Genomic DNA, 18179 nt, shown 5'->3' with positions numbered 1-18179 from the left:
CACTGTGGTACCCAGGCTGATCTTAAACTTACTCTGTAGCCCAGCCAGGCCTTAAACTTATCATCTTCCTGCTCCAGCCTCCAAAGTAGCTGGGAGTATATGCCTGGACCACTAGGTCCAGCACTTTTTTTTTTTTTTTTTTTAAGTGACAGATCAAATTGTTTCTGATGTCTTCTAGAGTTGCATGTCAAGAGCTGATGCTAATACATTGTGAGAGGCAGCCACAGTGGAACAAATGTGAAATCAATGCCGTCTGTCTTCAGAAAACTACTCTGGATTCCAAACATAACCGAACCCTGATGGAAGCAGATTTGGGAGTGACAACCTTCACAGAGGTAGAGAGACGGGGGTGGGGGGGGAATGCAAAAATCCATTTCTGGTCTGAGGAAATCTACTTTTGATTGTCAAAAACCCAAATCAGTGATGGGCATCATTTCTGAATGACTATTCCCTCTTTGAAACCCTCAGCCAAACATAAGTTCATAATTCTGCCATCTATACTTGGTAGAAAATAGTATGAGGTGGGACAGTATTAGGAACTTCTTCCATAAGAGATGTAGAGCTCAAGAGGAGGCTGACCCTGGTTTACATGAATGTCCATTTAGAGCATCCAACTGTCCATTGGTAAGGCTGGATAATAATACAGCTCCCAAAGTCTCTCGAAGACTATAGGGTCTTAACAGATGAACTCAGCCTGTTTCCTCAGAAGCCAGGTTGGGACCCAAGTTAGGAGAACTGTATTCATTCCTTTGAAGGAGCCATGACCAAAATAGCTGGCAGAGGCAGCTGAAGGGAAGAAGGCTGGTTTGAGCAGCCTGTATGAGCCCCACCCTCAGTATCTCTCTCCATCTATCATCTCTCTGTCTCTCTGTCAGTGTCTCTGTCTTTCTGTTTCTGTCTTCCCCTCCCTCTTCTGGTTGTTGTAAGGGTTTTTGTTTGTTTGTTTGTTTGTTTTTTGTTTTGTTTTTTGAAACAGGATCTTTTTCTGTAGCCCAGGCTAGCCTAGAACTAGCAATCGATCATGCCACAGCCTTCCTTCCAAGCACTGGGATTACAGACATGTGCCACCGCATCTGGTCTGAAGTTTTTCTAGGTAATGGGAAATGACACAGAGAAAGAGGAGTACAGAATGTGGTCCTGAGACATTGCTGTTGGGACAGATAGGTTCCCAGCCCATGGGCAGTTCTGAGACACTGTGCAAAACAGGCCTGGGAACTGCTAACCCAAGAGAGAAGGAAACTAGGCAATTAGCCTCAGTTTAACTAGTCCAGCTCTGGGTTGCTCTTGGGCAGAAGGACTCCCACAGATCTCCAGGGCAATGCTTCCTAACTAGAGAGCACACAGGAAATCATGGTGCAGATGCTGGGGCTGAGAGGTAACCCTGTGTAAAGTAACATGTGAATGATGATTTTTAGGCTTCAGGATCTAACCAAGATTTATGGGCATGAAAGTAAGCTCTCAGTTGAAAGGGGGAAGTTTTAGTCCCTATGGAGAAGCCTAAGGCCCATCTCCAAAATGACCAAAAGTCACTAGGAACCTCCTGCCAGGTTCTTGCCAGCCTGCTGTAAGTGTTAGAAGCTTACCCTCTAAGTTGGCTGCTCCAAGTGACTAGCCGAGAATAAAATTCTCATTCCACCACGTTCCCAGAGTGTAGGGCATACCAGCATGATCCACCAAGTCAAAACAAGTCAGATAATTGTACCTTCTGCATTGTAAATTACTTTCTTCTAAAAAAAAATTAAGGTAAAATGTGTGTGTGTGTGTGTGTGTGTGTGTGTGTGTGTGTGTGTGTGTGTGTGTGTGGTGAGGGTGTAAAATGCAAAGCCATTTTCCTCACTAGTATTATTTTTGATGAGCTAAACGGTGTAAGTTAGTTAGGAGAAAGTACGCACAAGCTATGGACATTTAATTTTCAACAATCGTGCGGTGAGTAATACTGCCGATGTTGTGAAGAGCTTCTGTGTGGAATTTATATTCATTTGCCTAAAATCTCAGCTCCAGACCTCAAATTAAAAGATGACTCCAACCTGTTAATATGTTCCATAGGCTTCTCAGAAACAGGACCCTGGCTGCAGAGCTATTGTAGGAGACATAGGGTATCTTCCTTATAGGAAACAGCCATTGAGGAAGGTTCATTTGGTGAGCTTGATCAAAGCTTGCCAACCCCAAAAGTGAGCCACATCACTCCTGCAAATGAGTCTATGGCCAGTCAGAATCAGCACCTCTCACGACGGGACATCGAAAGGGGAAGTGCAGGCAGCCGGATGTGAGTAGCTTAAACTCAAAGCCCATTATTCCCCATGCCTGCTGACAGCCTAAAAAGAACACATGGTCTTCAAGTCAAGAAAGTTTCTCTTCCCTACTCTCAGAGCCAGGATGAAATTCATCAAGCCACAAGATGTATCCAGGCTCAGCACATTTCTACCCCAAGGTCAGAGCCTATTCTGGAGTTCATCCCAAGCTCAAAAGAGCCAGGCCAAAGGAAGCTTTTCTCCAGACAAACCTCCTTCTACATTAAAGAGACCAGAGACTGTGGAGAGATCCAAACATTAGCCTGGTTCAGCAGCCTGTGGTCTATCCCCAGCTCTGGCTCCAAGCACATTTACATCCTGCTATGGTTTCAATATTAACTATTCCCAAAGGCTTCTGTATTGAGTGCTTGGCCCACCAACTGGTAGTTCTTTGCCCTAATTAGTTTTCTGCTGCTGTGATCACCACTGACCAAGACCTACTTGGAGAAGAAAAGAGTTTATTTCATCTTATAACTCCCAGGTCACAGTCAATAACTGAGGACCATTAATGCAGCAATTCAGGACAGGATCATGGAGACAGGAACCGACACAGAGACCATAGGCTTGCTTTTTCATATAACCCAGGACCTCATGCCTGAGGTGCTATCATCCACAGTGAGCTGTGGGCTCTCCCAGATCAATCATTAATCAATACTGTGTCTCACAGGCTTGCCTATAGGCAATATGATGGAGAAAATTCCTCAACTCAGATGCCCTCTTCCCAGATGACTCTGACTTGCATCAAGCTGACTGAACAAAACAAAACAAAACAAAACAAAACAAAAACCAACCAGCCAACCAACCAACCAAACCAACAAAGAAAAAGCACTCACAGGATTGTTTGTATAGGTAGAAGATCTAGGGAAGGAAACCTTCAGGAGGAAGTAAATCACTGGGTATGTCCTTAGGGGTCTATCCCAGGCCTCCTTTCCCTTCCGTTACTCTCTGGACTCTCTCCCACCCTTTCTCCCTCACTCTCTAAACTTCCCAGTTTTCTCCCAGCTAGATCTCTACCACAACCTCCCATCTCCAAGGTGTTTCTCCCAACAGCATGGGCCAAACTAGCATGGACTGAAACTAAAAGTCTTTATTCTGTCCGTAGTATTTATTCATAGAGTCTTGAAAGCCTTCTGCTCTGAGCAACTCTGCGTCTTAAATATCTGTGACTGTTCAGCCCTTCTAACCAACACACCTCCCACACCGCATCCTCTGGGCCACATGCTGGCCAACTTTTACCTGTGAGAGTCCCTCATGTATTTGCCTCTCCCATAACTCCTCTTTCGGCCTTGGTTCCTGCAGAGCGTGGCTATGGTAGAACCTGATATAGCTACATTCAGTTACATTGGAGGTACACCTGTGGCAGCAGCCCAGTGTGACCATGTGCTGCACACCTCCCAACTGTCCCCACTCCTGCAGCTCCAAGAGCCATTGCTCGTCATTCTTGGAATGTTCTACTCATCTGAGCCCTATGACCTTCTCATGACCCCCCCCACCCCCCCACCCCCCACCCCCCACCCCCACCCCCCCCCCACCCCCCCCCCCCCCCCCCCCCGCCGCCTGAGATGCTCCTCTCTGTTTTCTATACATCTGCACCTTCTCTTGGCCATTCAGATGCAAGGCTCCCAGGGTAGCCCAACTCCACAGCACACTCAACGCTCTGTATAGACTTCGGCACTGGTTTCCTTTTCATCTGCTTGTTCATGAACTATTTCCCCTTCAGCAATGCAAAGCCATGACTAAAAGCATGATAAGGACCCAATAAAGCTTTGCTATCTTTAAAAAAAAAAAAAATCCTTTTTTTTTTCAGGCAGAGGGAATGGCAGCAGAATTCAAGGTGCCCTGAAATGCCCTGAAGTCTGCTGGCTCTGAGGACAGGCCTTGAACTGAACTGAGGACATCTGAACAGATTCAGATGGCCAGCTGTGCATCCCTGGGCCAGTTACTTGATCGCCCTGAGGCTCAGATGCAAAGCTAGCACAGTCAAAGCTCATGCTAGCAGCTGGTCTTGGTATCAATGAGATTTGCAGGGTAGTAAGAATGATGTCAGGTTAAGGACAAACCTTAACCTCCCTTGAGGGAAACAGGGCTGACTAATCAGGAGATACGGGGTCTCACTAAGTAGCTCAGTGATGCTCCTGCCTTAGCCTCTGGAGTTCTGAGACTATAGGCGTATGCATACCTGCCCCATTGCAGCTGGTTTTTATGTGTCCTTTGACCTTTCAGAGCCTGGAAGCCAAAGAGGAAAAAAAAGCCAGGCCTGGAACTCTGAACCCACTGACAGACAGCCTGCATTCTCACACCCTCTGGTAGGCTGTGAGAGAAACTCAGAAGCCCTGGAGGATTGGCATCTTGCAAGCCCAAGCTTCAAAGCCTACCACCCCCTGCAGTTCCTGGGTCTCAGCCAAGGCACTTCCGTCAGCCTCTGGGCATTTAGCACATAGCCGGGATTGTCTGGGCCACAGAGTCACAGCTGAGCAGACAAGGCCTAGCTGTTCCTGGAGACAAGTGCTTAGCTTTCCTCCCACATGAAAAGGAAACCTGTGTGGCCTAGAAGAGTGGGAGGAAGAGGGAAAAGCCAGGGAAGCTGCATGCAGGGCTGTAAGCATCCCTCCCTGTCACCTACCTCAAAAGACAATGGGTAGCCAGCCAGGTAGGGCTGAGGGCCAGCAGGCCGATCTGGTTACTGAGCAAAGCACTCAGCCTCAGCTAAACTCCAGCACACCAAGCCGGTTGAAAGTCTGAAACCAGTTCTCTGCCCCTGACCCCTTTGTGACCCTGGTAGTGTGGGACGAGGTTTTTCTATTGCAAAAATGACAGGTGGAGAATTTTTTCCTCTTATTCTCACAGAAGGTCAGCTTCAAGAAAAAAAAAAAAAGTGATGGGCCATTTCTTAGGAAGGGCAGACCATTACTAACTCATGGAAGCAGGACACAGGAGGCCCAGCCACTGGCCCTATGGGCTTCACTGCCTGACTGTCCGACCCAGGGAGACACTCCCACCTCTGTTCTATGAAGGCTAAGTAGATTACCACAGGAAGGAAGGGAGGCCTCGCCTCCGATGGCTACTGGGACCACAAACTAATTAAAGGGACCTTCTTGCTTCTGTTTCCTCTTCATCATAGTTGTATACCTGTCTTTATAAAGAAGGCGTATGCTTATTCACCTGTGTAGAGCTCTTTAGCATGGTGTGCGTGCGTGTGTGCGTGCGTGTGTGTGTGTGTGTGTGTGTGTGTGTGTGTGACAAGGAGACAGAGAGACAGACAGAGACAGAGAGACAGAGACAGAGAGAGAGACAGACAGAGACAGACACACAGACAGAGACAGAGAGAGAGACAATATCTCATAGTACAGCCTTCTCTCAACTGACTTCACCTTCACCTTAGGCTCTGCAACTGAGTTAAGCAAGACCTTCTTGAACATCAGGGCCCCAAAAACCTAGCCTCAGAGCACGTAGAACCTGCTTCCTACGATGGCTGATTTCTGCAGAGGGACAGAAGCACAGCCAGGTGCAGGCTATCTGTAGGGGAGCCAGGGCTTCTGGAATGGGGAGGACCCATTTAAGCTACACCATATCCGAAGTTCCAGTTCTAACTTGGGCTCGGGTATGGGTCAGTGGGAGAGTGATTGCCCGGCATACATGAGGCCCTGCGTTTTCTCCAGCAGCCACTTTGCCGAACTCATCCGAGCGTGGTAGCTCAGAGGAGCAGAGGATCATAAGTTCAACACCCGCCTGAAGTATGCAACAAATTCAAGCCCAGCCTGCATTACTTTACTAAGTCCCTATGTCAAACTAAGACAAAACAAACACAGAGAGACAAACAGACAGACAAATAGACTTGAGCAAGATGAGGCCCCAGGTCCAATCCCTAACACTGGATGTCGACAACGATGCTAAGAACAATGGCTGATATTTAATGGATGTTTAAAAATCAAGGCTTAAAACTTGCACAGATTGTAACTGATGAGAAACCACGGCCACACTAGGGTGTGGATGCAGAAAGGATGGGCAGGGATCATAAAACAAAGATGGCTCCAGTCATCAGCACATCTGCCTTGTTCTCCTGGTCTCAAGGTCTGCTTTCCTAGAAATGCTTGTCATATTCTTCAATGCCATGCTTGTGCAGGCCAGGAGGCATACTAGGTGCTGGTTGTTGAAGACCAGGTCATCTTTCTGTGTCAGAAGTTAGAGCATGGACATCAGACAACCTTGCCCCATAAGAACAAGGTGGAAGCAAGGTTTATCAAATCTGTATGATACCTTGTTGTCTCTGGAACTGAGATGAGTTCCTGACTCCCCAGGAGAATGAAAGCCAAGGATTTTTTTCTCCAGCCTTCTTTCCTCAAGGATAGCTATTCGTTGCATTTTGATTGAGATGTTTCTGAGAGGCCCATTCGTGTAACTACAGAGCCACCTTTAGGACAGGTGATGACTGTGCCTGATCAGAGCTCTCTCCCCCCCACCTCCTCTCTCTTCTGTTTTCCAGTTGAAGATGCACAGAAGCTCCCAAAGACATGAGTCAGGACCTCTGCAAAGCCGGACAAGCAGAACCCAGGCCATGTTTTACCAGGGAAATGGAAGTCGTTAGCTCCCATTTTAATTTAACAAGCCCAATTTTATAAATAAGAGTGAATTTTCCCAGGCTATTATTTCTAATTATGCATTTACATCAATTCACATTATGTGGTTGATGAAATGTTAATACCAGAGGCAATTTTCTGCTGACGGGTGGCCCAGAGAAGAGCTTTCTTCACATTACAAGTCAATATTTTTGGAAATAATTACCCAGTTGCTCACCAGAGATGGCACTGACTAACCCAATAGTCAGTGTCTACATAGTTGTCAACTGGAGATGCTGAGACAGAAAATGCTGCCTTTGGAAGAATGGAAAGAGGAGACAGCCAGCACACCAAGGCAGGTCTGGGGCAGCCTCTGCTTCTCAGTGGGGCAGGCTTAGCCTTTGCTTTACACCATTCCTGTGTCCTCCGAAGACCTGACTACATGGCGTCTGAACTCACCTGTGAGCCAGGAGTTGTTGTGACTCTCTTACAAGCAAGGAATATGTTTTTGTTTTTGTTTTTGTTTTTTAATGCACCCTAAAGGGTTTAAGGTTTGGAACACATGGTCCCCAGATATGGACTCTCTGGGGAGAATATGAAACCTTTGGGGACTGAATCCCAACTAGCTGGAGTGAGTCACTGAGGAATGATCTGAAAGTCAATGTCTCTTCGGTTTTTCCCTACCAAGATGTGACCAAAGCAAATCAAAAGCCTACTGGCACTGTGGGCTATATAGCTTCGGTCAACATGCCTTCCTGCAGTGAAACTGTGAGCCCCCCAAGAATCCCCTCCTCCCTCAAGCTGCTTCCGTTAGCTACTTTGTCCCAGTAATGAGAAAAGTAACCGCTATACAAGAAAGACTGTTTATCTGCACGTTTTATTAACTCAAGAAATGTTTGTTGTGGTCTAACCCTGTAGATGTTCCATGACTGATTACTATGAGGGACGCAAAGGAGAAAATGCAAGAGATTTCTAATGCATCTGGTCAGCGAGTCACCCTGGCCCCAAGTGACAACGTATCTAGGAACCGAATGATACTGGTAACAAAAGAAGCAGGGAAATCTGAGATGTGCCTTTGCATTCACAGCCTAATTCCAGAGGGGAGATGCTATAAAGCTCCACCCTTTAGCACAGACCTTATTACTCCAAGGGACCACTGGAGCTCCTTTCAAATGGGAAGTACAGCACCCAGTGCCAGGTCAGTGGGACCCCTGGGTGTCATCCAGCAGATGACGAAGGCTGGCGATTGCGTGGTGGTGAAGGGCAGAGCTGTGGGCATCCCAAAGGTTAAGCATAGCTTATGGCAATTTGCCCAAGGGAGGGACCGAAAGGGGTCATGCAACCTAGTGAGACAGAAAATAGTCAGGTTGGCAGTGGACCAGGTTTGGAAGGGGGCCAGGCTTCCCAGGTGTGGTGGCACATGCCTGCAACCCCAGCATTTAGGATTCGTGAGATAGAGTTCAACCTGGACTACAGGGCACGACTCTGTCTCAAAAAAAAAAAAAAAAAAAAAAAAATGTAATAAAATGTCTCCTCCCACTTCTAAAGAAAATAATGGTTGTGACGCAACTCTGTATTCTGAAGGGTAGATTCTTCTGGCATTTTCTCTCAGAGCCCAGGGTTTGTCTACAGACAAAATTTCTCTGCACTCCTCGTATTTCTGCAATGAGCCCCACCCCTTTACATATCTATGTGGTCTTCACTAGTCTTGGACTCCACAGTGCCCCATATGCTTTGTGGATATTTCCAACAGCTTTCCAGGCATCTGAAGGGGTCATGACATCCAAACAGCATGGGGAGGTTGAGTTCCCCTCTCTGTCTAGAGAAAGGACCAAGAGCAGATCATTAGGGCCCGTGAGCTGAGGGTTACCATCCATTCTTCCCCGGGGGTATCTGAGCATGGCTCTGAGGAAAGGAGGCCAAGAGGGAGGCAGACCCTGATCTGTGGCCCCAGGAGAGAATTTACACCAAGTGGGGAGATGAGGAAGCAGAGGGGAGCAAAGATAGGAGGAGGATGGAGAGATCAAGGAGTAAAAAGAAAGGGACGCTGAAGAAGATAGGGAAAGAGCCTTTTCTCAGGACAGTTTTCAACTTCCTCTTCTCCTTGAGCCTCTACAGAGCCTCAGGGGAGCTAACTACCTAGCTAGGGACTGTTTCTTTTTTCCTGTGAGTACACATACCCACCCCACAGGCACGTACCCCATCTACGCTCATGCTGTCTTGGTATTCACACACCTTTTTATATATACCATGTTTTCTGTTCGATGAGCTGTCACTGTTAGCAAATGTTGCCTGTGCACACCCATGCACCTAAAGAGTACCCTGTCTGAACACACCCTGCCCACATTCACTAGAACATGCCGTGTGTCTACATATATGCACACATACTTGTTTATTCCTCTGCACATGTACAAAGACGGAACCTCTAGGACCCGGGTCCTCTGAGGACGAGTTAATGGTATAAGTCGGGGTGTCCATTCCGAGACCCTCCTTGTCTCTGATTGCCTTCGAGAGGAGAGGTAACAAATAAGAGGAGGCAAAGTGAAGGGCTGGCGGTGCTGGTGACTGGAGCCCAAGCACAACCGCTGCTCAGACCGAGCCAGGCAGAATCTGTGAGCCCTGCTAAACCTCTAAGTAAAGTCCACATGCATGCTGCCCACGCCCATTCCACTCTGACGTCCTTCGTCCTGTCGGACGTGAGCACACAGAGATGCAGCTCCACGCTGTGAGCTTCAGAATCCTGAGAGGTTCCTCTAATCTTCTGGGGGGCGGGCTCTACTCAGACGGAACCAGGGTTTGTGCCTTTGGCCAAGAAAACAATTTCAGGGCAAGCCTGTTTGAAGCAGACAGAGGTGAATATCTTATTAATGATACTTTAGTATCGACTCTGAGTATGAGAGTTAACATGGAGAAGTGTTCAGTAATAAAGACATACCAAGTGTAGAGGGAGAGTGGAAATGAACTATCTAAGCAACAGCCATATATACCACTTGGGTGGTTTGCAAGTCACATCCTCTTAAAGGTTAGAAAACCTCACCCACCCCCTTCTCTCTCTTTTGATAAGTAAAATTATGGTGTAACTCTGAAGGTGCCTTGGGCAGAATTATAATCTGATGAGACCAGGGGCCACTAAGGGTTTAGTCCATGTTTCTTCTCGAAAAGCAAAGGCTTTTGGTGAGATTCCTACTAAACTGTAGATTTATATTTGGAACAGGAAAAGGGCCTTAAGCAGAATTGTTAATTGAGCTGGAATTCTTCCTACAATGCTAGTGAGAACAGCCAGATTCTTTGGCTGAGGGCCCTCCACCATTCCTGTGTCCCATAACGTTCTTCCCTTCCTGTAATGCTCTGGTCTCCCTTCGTCCCTCTTTCTTGTCATAGGCAGCCCAGATATGCTCTGAAAGGCATGCCATGTACATTGCCCTCTGCCACCAGGCAGGCCAGGAGAAGCTGCTGCAGTCGCGTGGGCCAGCCTCTCCCTGGCAAGGAACAGTAAATTCTGAGCCCACTGACCCATTTGATCAAGATCTATATGTGGTTCCTGCTGCCTCAGTGGTGAGCCAGAGAGAGAACAGAGGCACACACGCCAGGGTGACTAGGGGCGGGGCTTTCCACACAAGAAGAATCTCATTTGTTACCTTGTTTTTTTTTTTTTCTTTTTCCCAGAAAGAGGAAAATTATATTTTTAAACACTGTTGGGCAAAATTAAGTCAGATCTGAAGTATCAAGGCATCCTGCAGCTGAAGCCTTTTGTTACTCACAGCTACAGATTTTAAACCCCCAGGTGCCTTGGCTCTGACGAGGGCTACACATGGTCAAGCACTGTGTTCACCTGACCGTGCTGCGGGGAAGAGCCTAGAGGGAGAGCAAAGACAGGAGCACTGGGTCAAAGCAGCTTCTCTCTCCGGACAGGGTGACCTTTCGTCAACTTGAGATGGGAGCACAAATCTACCATCATCTGGATCAGCCTTGATTGGATCAAATCCCATTGGAAAATGAGGGTGGGGGAGGCAATAAAACCTCCAGAATTGATATTAAACCACTGACATTTCACAAACCGCACAGCATTGGCAGCTGCCAGTCTACAAGCAGGACAAAGTCTGAGGGGGTGATTCAGCCGTGAAGGTCACAGCAGTGCCACAGAGCTCCTCCAAGACCTGGGCATAAGCATCAAGAGAGCAGTCAAGATGGCTAGAGTCTGGCCACTCAGACCAGGGTAAGTGCCCTTATGCAGTTTTCCTCTCCCTCTTGGATTCTGTGCCTTTCCCTATGACTAATCCATACACTGACACAGCCAGATCTCGCAAGGTCCGGAATTGAAGGTAGAGATGATATCAACTCAGAGCCTGAGACTGTCTCCCACCCCCATTCTATAGTCTCACACTATAGATAGGACAGCTCCCAGGATGAGGCTGTGAAAGCCTATGTTGCTTTGAGCAGCTTGGAAACTCAGCAGGGGCCACACAATGGATTTGGCTTCCTGCCACCCATCACCCACTGAACCACATGGCGAACAATGTATCTAGGTGGGTATAAGGATGGGCTGGGCACAGCTCCCACTCTGAAAAGGTTTAGGCCAGACACAGGTCTTTTAATAACAGCTGTTCCCTACTAGATAGGTGGGCAGGAAGTTTCCTCAGGTCTGCCAGCTCTAGGCACAGATGCATGCAGGCTGTTGGAGCTGAGCTGCCCCTGTGTTGGTTTGAGAAACATGTGAAAAGACAGCTCCATGCATGAGTTAGGACAGCCAACGAACTACCCCAGATGTGGGAAATTCTACAATGGCACCTTCCATGCCAACAGCAGACCACTAACCACCATGATTTTCTGCCCAGCTGAGGCCTCAGAGTACTCAAGGTAGAGCCCTAGAAATCACCAGCCCTTTGAGAGAGATGAACTGGACCGTACAGGAAGACCCTTCTGGACATGGGAATAAAGAAGAATAGACAAGCACAAAGGGAGAAGAAATAACCTGGAAGGCTTTCTGGCAAAAGGTTCCAACCAGCAGGACAGACTCGGAACAGAAGGGCTGTCCAGGTCTGGAGGAAGCAATCCGTATGAAGGACTACAGTTGGCTTCTTGGAGTTCCTAGAGTAGGCCAGATCTAAGTCTGCTGCTGGAATTGCAGAGGCCACACAGCCAAGGACAGTATTGATGGGATACAGGGGTCTTCTCCTTTGTTACACCCTTCAGAGCTACCTCTGGGGCTTGGAGGTAAGTCACACGGAGTATCCTAGACTCTATTGTATAGACCTTAAGTCTGAGGGTCAAAAGAACAAGAGGTACTCAGAGGGACAGTAAGATATGCCCAAGTGTAGACATGGGCTCTTCAAGGGAGCATTGGAATTAACTGTCTGGATAGAATTAACTACCTCTTATTGACCCAGGACCCTATGGTGATGCTCTGGTCAGAGACTTCTAGGTGGAGATTCGGATAATTGTAGAAGGATGCTACAAGTCTAGGTCCTAGATCGGGGGCTATCTTTTAATGAAATTGGCACATCCAGAGATGCTTCTGAGGTCCACATGCTGGGAAGACAAAACCATAACCTTGTAGCGAGCATCCACCCTGGCCGTTCACAGAGTTACTACCCAGATGTCAGCCACCCATAACATCTCCACTGCCACGTTCCAGCAATGTCTTCCCAAGGAGGAAAACGCATGGGGGGTAAAAGCCCTGATTCTCTGGTCTGGTCATGATCAGGCAGCACCATGTTTTCCAATCACTGTCTTCAGCATTAAGGTAAAGAAAGCTCATGGGGAAATAATAGAGTTTATCTCAAGCAGATCGATCAGCTCCATCTATCTGGCTCGAGCCTCTTAATTCTCCATAATGTCAAAGCAATTTTTGGTTAAGTACGCACTCTGTCCCCTACTAAATTAAACTAATAGATCTAATGGGAAATAAAATCCCAAGTGCATTGGGAATATTAAAAATAAAAAAATTTAACTCTCTGCAGGTCTAAGGATTTATTTTGGCAAATGCTTAAATAACACACACACACACACACACACACACACACACACACACACACACAGAGGCACAAGCTCATGCACACACAGGCGAGGTGACTAAAATCCATCAGTAGATGCTCAATTCTCCTGGTCACTTCTGATTCTGCCTCTCCCCAGCACCTAGGTTCAGGATCCACCAGGCAATGACTGTAGCACCCCACCCTACATCCCCACAGCACCCAAAGCAATGGTGCGTCCCACAATGTAGGCTGTGTTGTCATTCCTACCCCTGCAGCTGAGTCATCAGCCCTCATAGTTGCTCCCCCCCCCCCCCCCCGCCAACTTGAACACTGTGAGGATTTCACATCTAAGTATGCTGTAGGGACTGCTGCCTGCTAGGACCTGTTCTCAAAAGTAAGAGGAGTTTGGAGCCGAGAAAGGTGACAAGCTGAGGACTCTTCTGAGAGCTCAGTCCAAGAAGAACTGTCTGCAGCAATGACCTTGCCGCTGCCCTCGACTACGAATGGATCTGCTAAGACCCCTGCTCCTCCGTCATCCCAATCTATAAGCCACTAGGGTCCCTGTTGCCTCCTTGACACAAGTCTAAAGCCTGCCCTGCCTTTCAACTCTACTCAGGAGTTTCTTACTCCGGGCTCTTTTCTGTCTCACTTACATCACCGGTCTCTTGGCCAAGCATGCTCTCTTGGGAAGACATTCACTCCAGAGAGTGATGTACTGTAGCCAGGCCCACAAGAACCTGATCACGGTATGTCACTCACATGCTGCATACAGGCTCAGCTCTGTCAAGAAGCCTGCCTAAGAGCCTTCAACTTTCCTCTCATGACGATTCCCAGACAGGGGCATCACTCCATCACATGCTGGCCTGTTTCTTGCTATGCTCTCACCCCTGCCACCAAGACCTAGATTATTCAGACCCCGACTTCTCTCTTCTAGGCATAAAAATCCTCAACAGGCATTAGGGTGCAAAGCCTATGATCTCAAAACTCAGGAAGCCGAGGCAGAGGATGGCAAGGTTGAGGCCGGCTTTAGCTATGAGAGCTCTTCTTAAAATTTGGACCAACTGCCTTTGCCCACTCCCACATCATCACCACCCATCACTCAAGTGTAGAGGCTTTGTGCAAGGCACTTCTATGTCTTGTCTTCTGAAATGTTCCCAATGCTGGCAAGTATTGAAGTAGATTCTGTCTGGGGCTTCTTCTTTTCATAGCCTTTCTCTAGAAAGTTGCCACATTCAGTAAACTGTGACTCTGATAGACTCACAGAGAGCCCCAGTTCTATGGACCTATCGAGGGTCACTGCTACCGAAGTTAGCAATAGCAGGCCAGACCCTGGGACCCAACAGGAGTGGGTCCCTTCTGCAAACCATCTGAGCCCAGACTGAAAGCTATGCCTGATTTATAGAAGGTATAAGGACAGGGCCAGGCAGCCTTTGTGACAGCCCAAGGTCTGATGAGCATACAAGAACCTCTCTTGTCCCCATGCAATGCAGGGGTTGTCCTTCTCTTGGAATCAGACACTCCAGGCTGGTCATGAGGCTGGACAGAAGAGAGCAAAAGGAAGACAAGAAGAAAGCATTTCACTTGCCTTCCTCCTGGTTCAGAAGCAATGTCTCCACACCCACCCACCCCTTCACTCTCTAGCAATCCTTGTGGATACTGACCTAATGTGTGTCTTTGCAGTGGGGTCCCCTTGAGGCCAGACTCCAATCCTTTATCCCTTGACACTGGTGACAAATAAATGACTACATTGCCCCAAAATAAAATTTCCCATAAATCTGCTATTTTGCTTTAATCCGTCTGGTACCCAGAGTGCGCCGGGGTTATTGATAGGAACATTTATGGATGGGCTGCATCTTAAAATCAAAACACATTACCCCAACTCAATGTTACTGCACGTGGCAGTAAAAGGGCAGGAAAGGTCAACCAGGACTAGAACCTCGAAGCCTCCACTCCAAGATGGAACATTAAAATAAATAAACTTTGCAAGTGACTCTAGGAGGCGCATTTGCTAAAGCTGTATTAAAGATAGTTTCCACGCGCGGCTGGAACGGATTGCTGTCCCTAAAACAGCACTGCCGAGGGCTTTCCTGCCCAGTTCACAGCTTAGCTATAGCAGAGATAATGGGGGCAGTTGTAAAGGGCACCCAAGGCAGATCAGGTAGGTCTGGCAGGAACAAGCCCAAGGACACAGTCAGATCAAAGGTCACCAAGAATATTATAGGAAGCCCCAAATACTGTGGTCCCACGGGCACTTCAGATTGGTGGAAGGGTAGGGGAGGAATCTGCAGTTCTTTACCCCACTGGTGAACAATCATGGTGGGGAACTAAGCATTCATAAATGCTCTCACAGATCCATCATTCACAACAGAAAACCACTTCCCCCATACAAACAGTATACATGTTAGTAAGGCATTTGTGCAGGTTCTGGAGGGATAGTTGCAGTGGATAGGGTTAAGTTGTTGTGTCCCCAGGAAGAAGCAATCCTTAGAGAAGACTCAGGTGCCTTTAGCACTTTGGCATACCAAGGACAGGGGAGGAAGAACCTGGCTCTTTTTTTTTTTTTTTTTTTGAGAAGCAGTAAGAAGCCAGGCCAGAACAAGGTAGGAATCCCAGAGTCCCTACCTATCACCAGGAAACTCCAGCAAAGGAGGCCAAGGTTCATCCTTGTCTCCTGAAGGGTTTGTTACGAACCCCAGCACACCTGCATGTTAAAGGCAGTGAGGATGGTCCCGCTCTGTCCTCTCTCTGTGGGCAGGCAAGCAGCTTCTCTTAACACAGGATTGGATTCAGCTTTGCTTCTCAGGAATTCCAGGTTTGCTTGATGTGGAAGGGCGTTGTATATGTTGGAAAGATAAAACAAACAAAAAAAAAAAAAAAAAAAAAAAAGAAAGAAAGAAAGAAAAGAAAAGAAAAGAAAAGGGGAGAAGAGCCCAAAGTAAAACAGACCTTGGTTGAAGCCTCACTTGGCCACCTACTAGTTGAGTGGTCTTAGGGAAGTTCCACATTCTCTGAGCCTCAAGTACTGCACCCAAAACATGCACTGAAACCACACACTGTCTAGGTATCCCTGTACTAAAGCAGGAGGTGCCCCAGTAACCAGTGTAGAAACAAGCTTTACAGACATTAGCCAAGGAAGACAATAAGACATCGAATCTTATAAGGGAAGGTGGTTATTTCCGAGGAAAAGAACATAAAGATGGACAAGGAATGCTGGGAGAGCGGAGCTCCAGACTGCAGTTAGAGGTAGGTGGGCCTAGCTAAGAAAGTGCCTTCCTGACCAAAATCAGGCATGCACATTGGGAAGAGGTACAACCTAGCTAGATGGCACAGCAGATACAAAGGTCCTAGGGTGGGACTCCTGTGTTGCTTCGCAGGAGGGAGGAGGACCTTGTCTGCAGGGAAAGGACAGAGTGGAGGAGAAGGCAGAAAGATGAAGAAGGCAATCAGTTGACCCTGGAAGGCTACTGGTGTTTGTCCTGACTGGGACAGGAGCCACTGTAGTATTCTACTATCAGTAACACCAACTTATGACACGGGCCAAAAAAAAAAAAAAAGCCTACCAGAGAGAATGGGTGGAAAGAATCCACAAAACCTTCAGAATGACCAAGGTGTCCCTCCCTCTAGCTGCAGGCATTCCTCCAGCAAGCCTGGCCACTCACTGGCTATCAGCCTCTTGTTTGGATCTGGTACTGGGAGAGAATGCCTCTCCAAACAAGCCGATGCACTGTGGGATAGCTCATGTCATCCTATCTCTGCTTGGAATCAATTCGCCAACTCCTCCCTTACAATCCTGTTATGGTCCGCCATGTAGCAAGATGCAAGTCTGCCCCCTCCCTTGCAGAGGGCAAGAGGTCTTCGAGGTCTTGCATTCACAGACCTATGGTGGTTTCTAAGGAGTTCAGGGGGAGGCAGGCCAATGGTGATGCTATATAGACGGAACAGGCAATGGGGACCATGAATGAAAGGTCTACAAGGCCTTCTGTTCACAGAACATCAGTGAGTGACAAGAGCGTGAAAATGACCCACTGGCCACATAAGGAAGAGGAGGGAAAGAAGGATGCAATGCCCGTGGTCCTCACTGGTAAGGGCAAAGCTTACAGAGGGCGAGCTATCAGCTTCTTCTCTGGAACTGTTTCCCTGCTGTCTTAGACAAGGGTAGCCACTGGGAAATTATTTCCCTTTTGGTCTTCCCTCTTCCTAGCCATCAGCTGACTGGCAGAGATACTAGGAGGGCCCCAGCGCTCAGGGGAAGTTCACTGGGATGTGCTATCATAACTTAAGATAAAGCCAAGTAATGAGACCAGACCAGACCACTAGCTGGGGAATCCCTTTGAGGAAAAGAGGAGAGAGCTCTCTAGGGCTCTCCCAGGTCCTTGGGCCTTGGCTGAACTATTTCATCCACCCACACACCCCCTAGGAAGGCAGACTGCACTCTCTAGGTTGCTAAAGACATAACCCATTCTAAGTGAAGGCCAGGGAAGGTTCAGAGACACAGAAGATGCAAGCGTGGGGGATGGGCTCTGGAACTAGTGGCCTTGTGCTCCACCTCTGCCTGCTTCCACCTAAGGGGACCCCTTTTGCTATGGGTACAGAATGGGAAATGGCCAGAAAGAGCTTGCTTGCAAGGACACAGGGACCAGCTCTCTCTGGGCAGGAAGATGGTCCCCACCCAGAAACCTCCGGAGCCTTGAGTCGTGCCCGGCGCTCCCCATTTCACCCCACCCGCACCGCCTCTGCTGTCACTCACGGCCACTGCCGGCTGGCTCCCTGGTGCGCTCCGCGCCACAGGCACCTGCTCGCCGGGCGCTGGACGCTCAGTTCTTGCTCCCACACTGCGGACTCCCAGTCTTCACTGTCACTTGGCCTTGCTGCTGGCCGGACACAGCACTCCGCCCTTCTCGCATTCCCCTGGAGCCCACCCACCCGCTATGGCCCGGGTCTGGGCCAAAGAGTGGTGTGGCTCGTGGCCCAAACCTGGGTAAGGAGTTGCGGGGCTGCGGAGAAGATGGGGTACACACAGAAAGCAGGGTGGAGCACCTGTCTCGAGAGATGGACACTGGGAAGAAGGCAGGAGTTTGGATGGGAGGACCCCCTAAGCAAAACAGACGCGGGGTGGGGCTGCGCTGCAGCCAGAGAGATGGTGGTCGCTCTGAGTGACCCCGAGGCTGGGGGTGGGGGGTGGGGGAGACGGGTAGGGGCGGGGCGGATTCGGAGGGGAGGGCGGGGGTGATGCCTTGGAGGAGGCTGCTCGCCACCCAGCCACTGACCGCCCCCTCCATTCCTCTCCCCTCCCCCCTCTCCCCGCCTCTCTCGGGCTGCGGGTCGGCCACGCCGGACCCGCTCTCCCCTCGCTGCGC

Source organism: Micromys minutus, assembly GCF_963924665.1.
Source record: "Micromys minutus genome assembly, chromosome: 32".
NCBI lineage: Eukaryota > Metazoa > Chordata > Mammalia > Rodentia > Muridae > Micromys > Micromys minutus.
Note: the sequence above shows the minus strand (reverse complement) of the source record.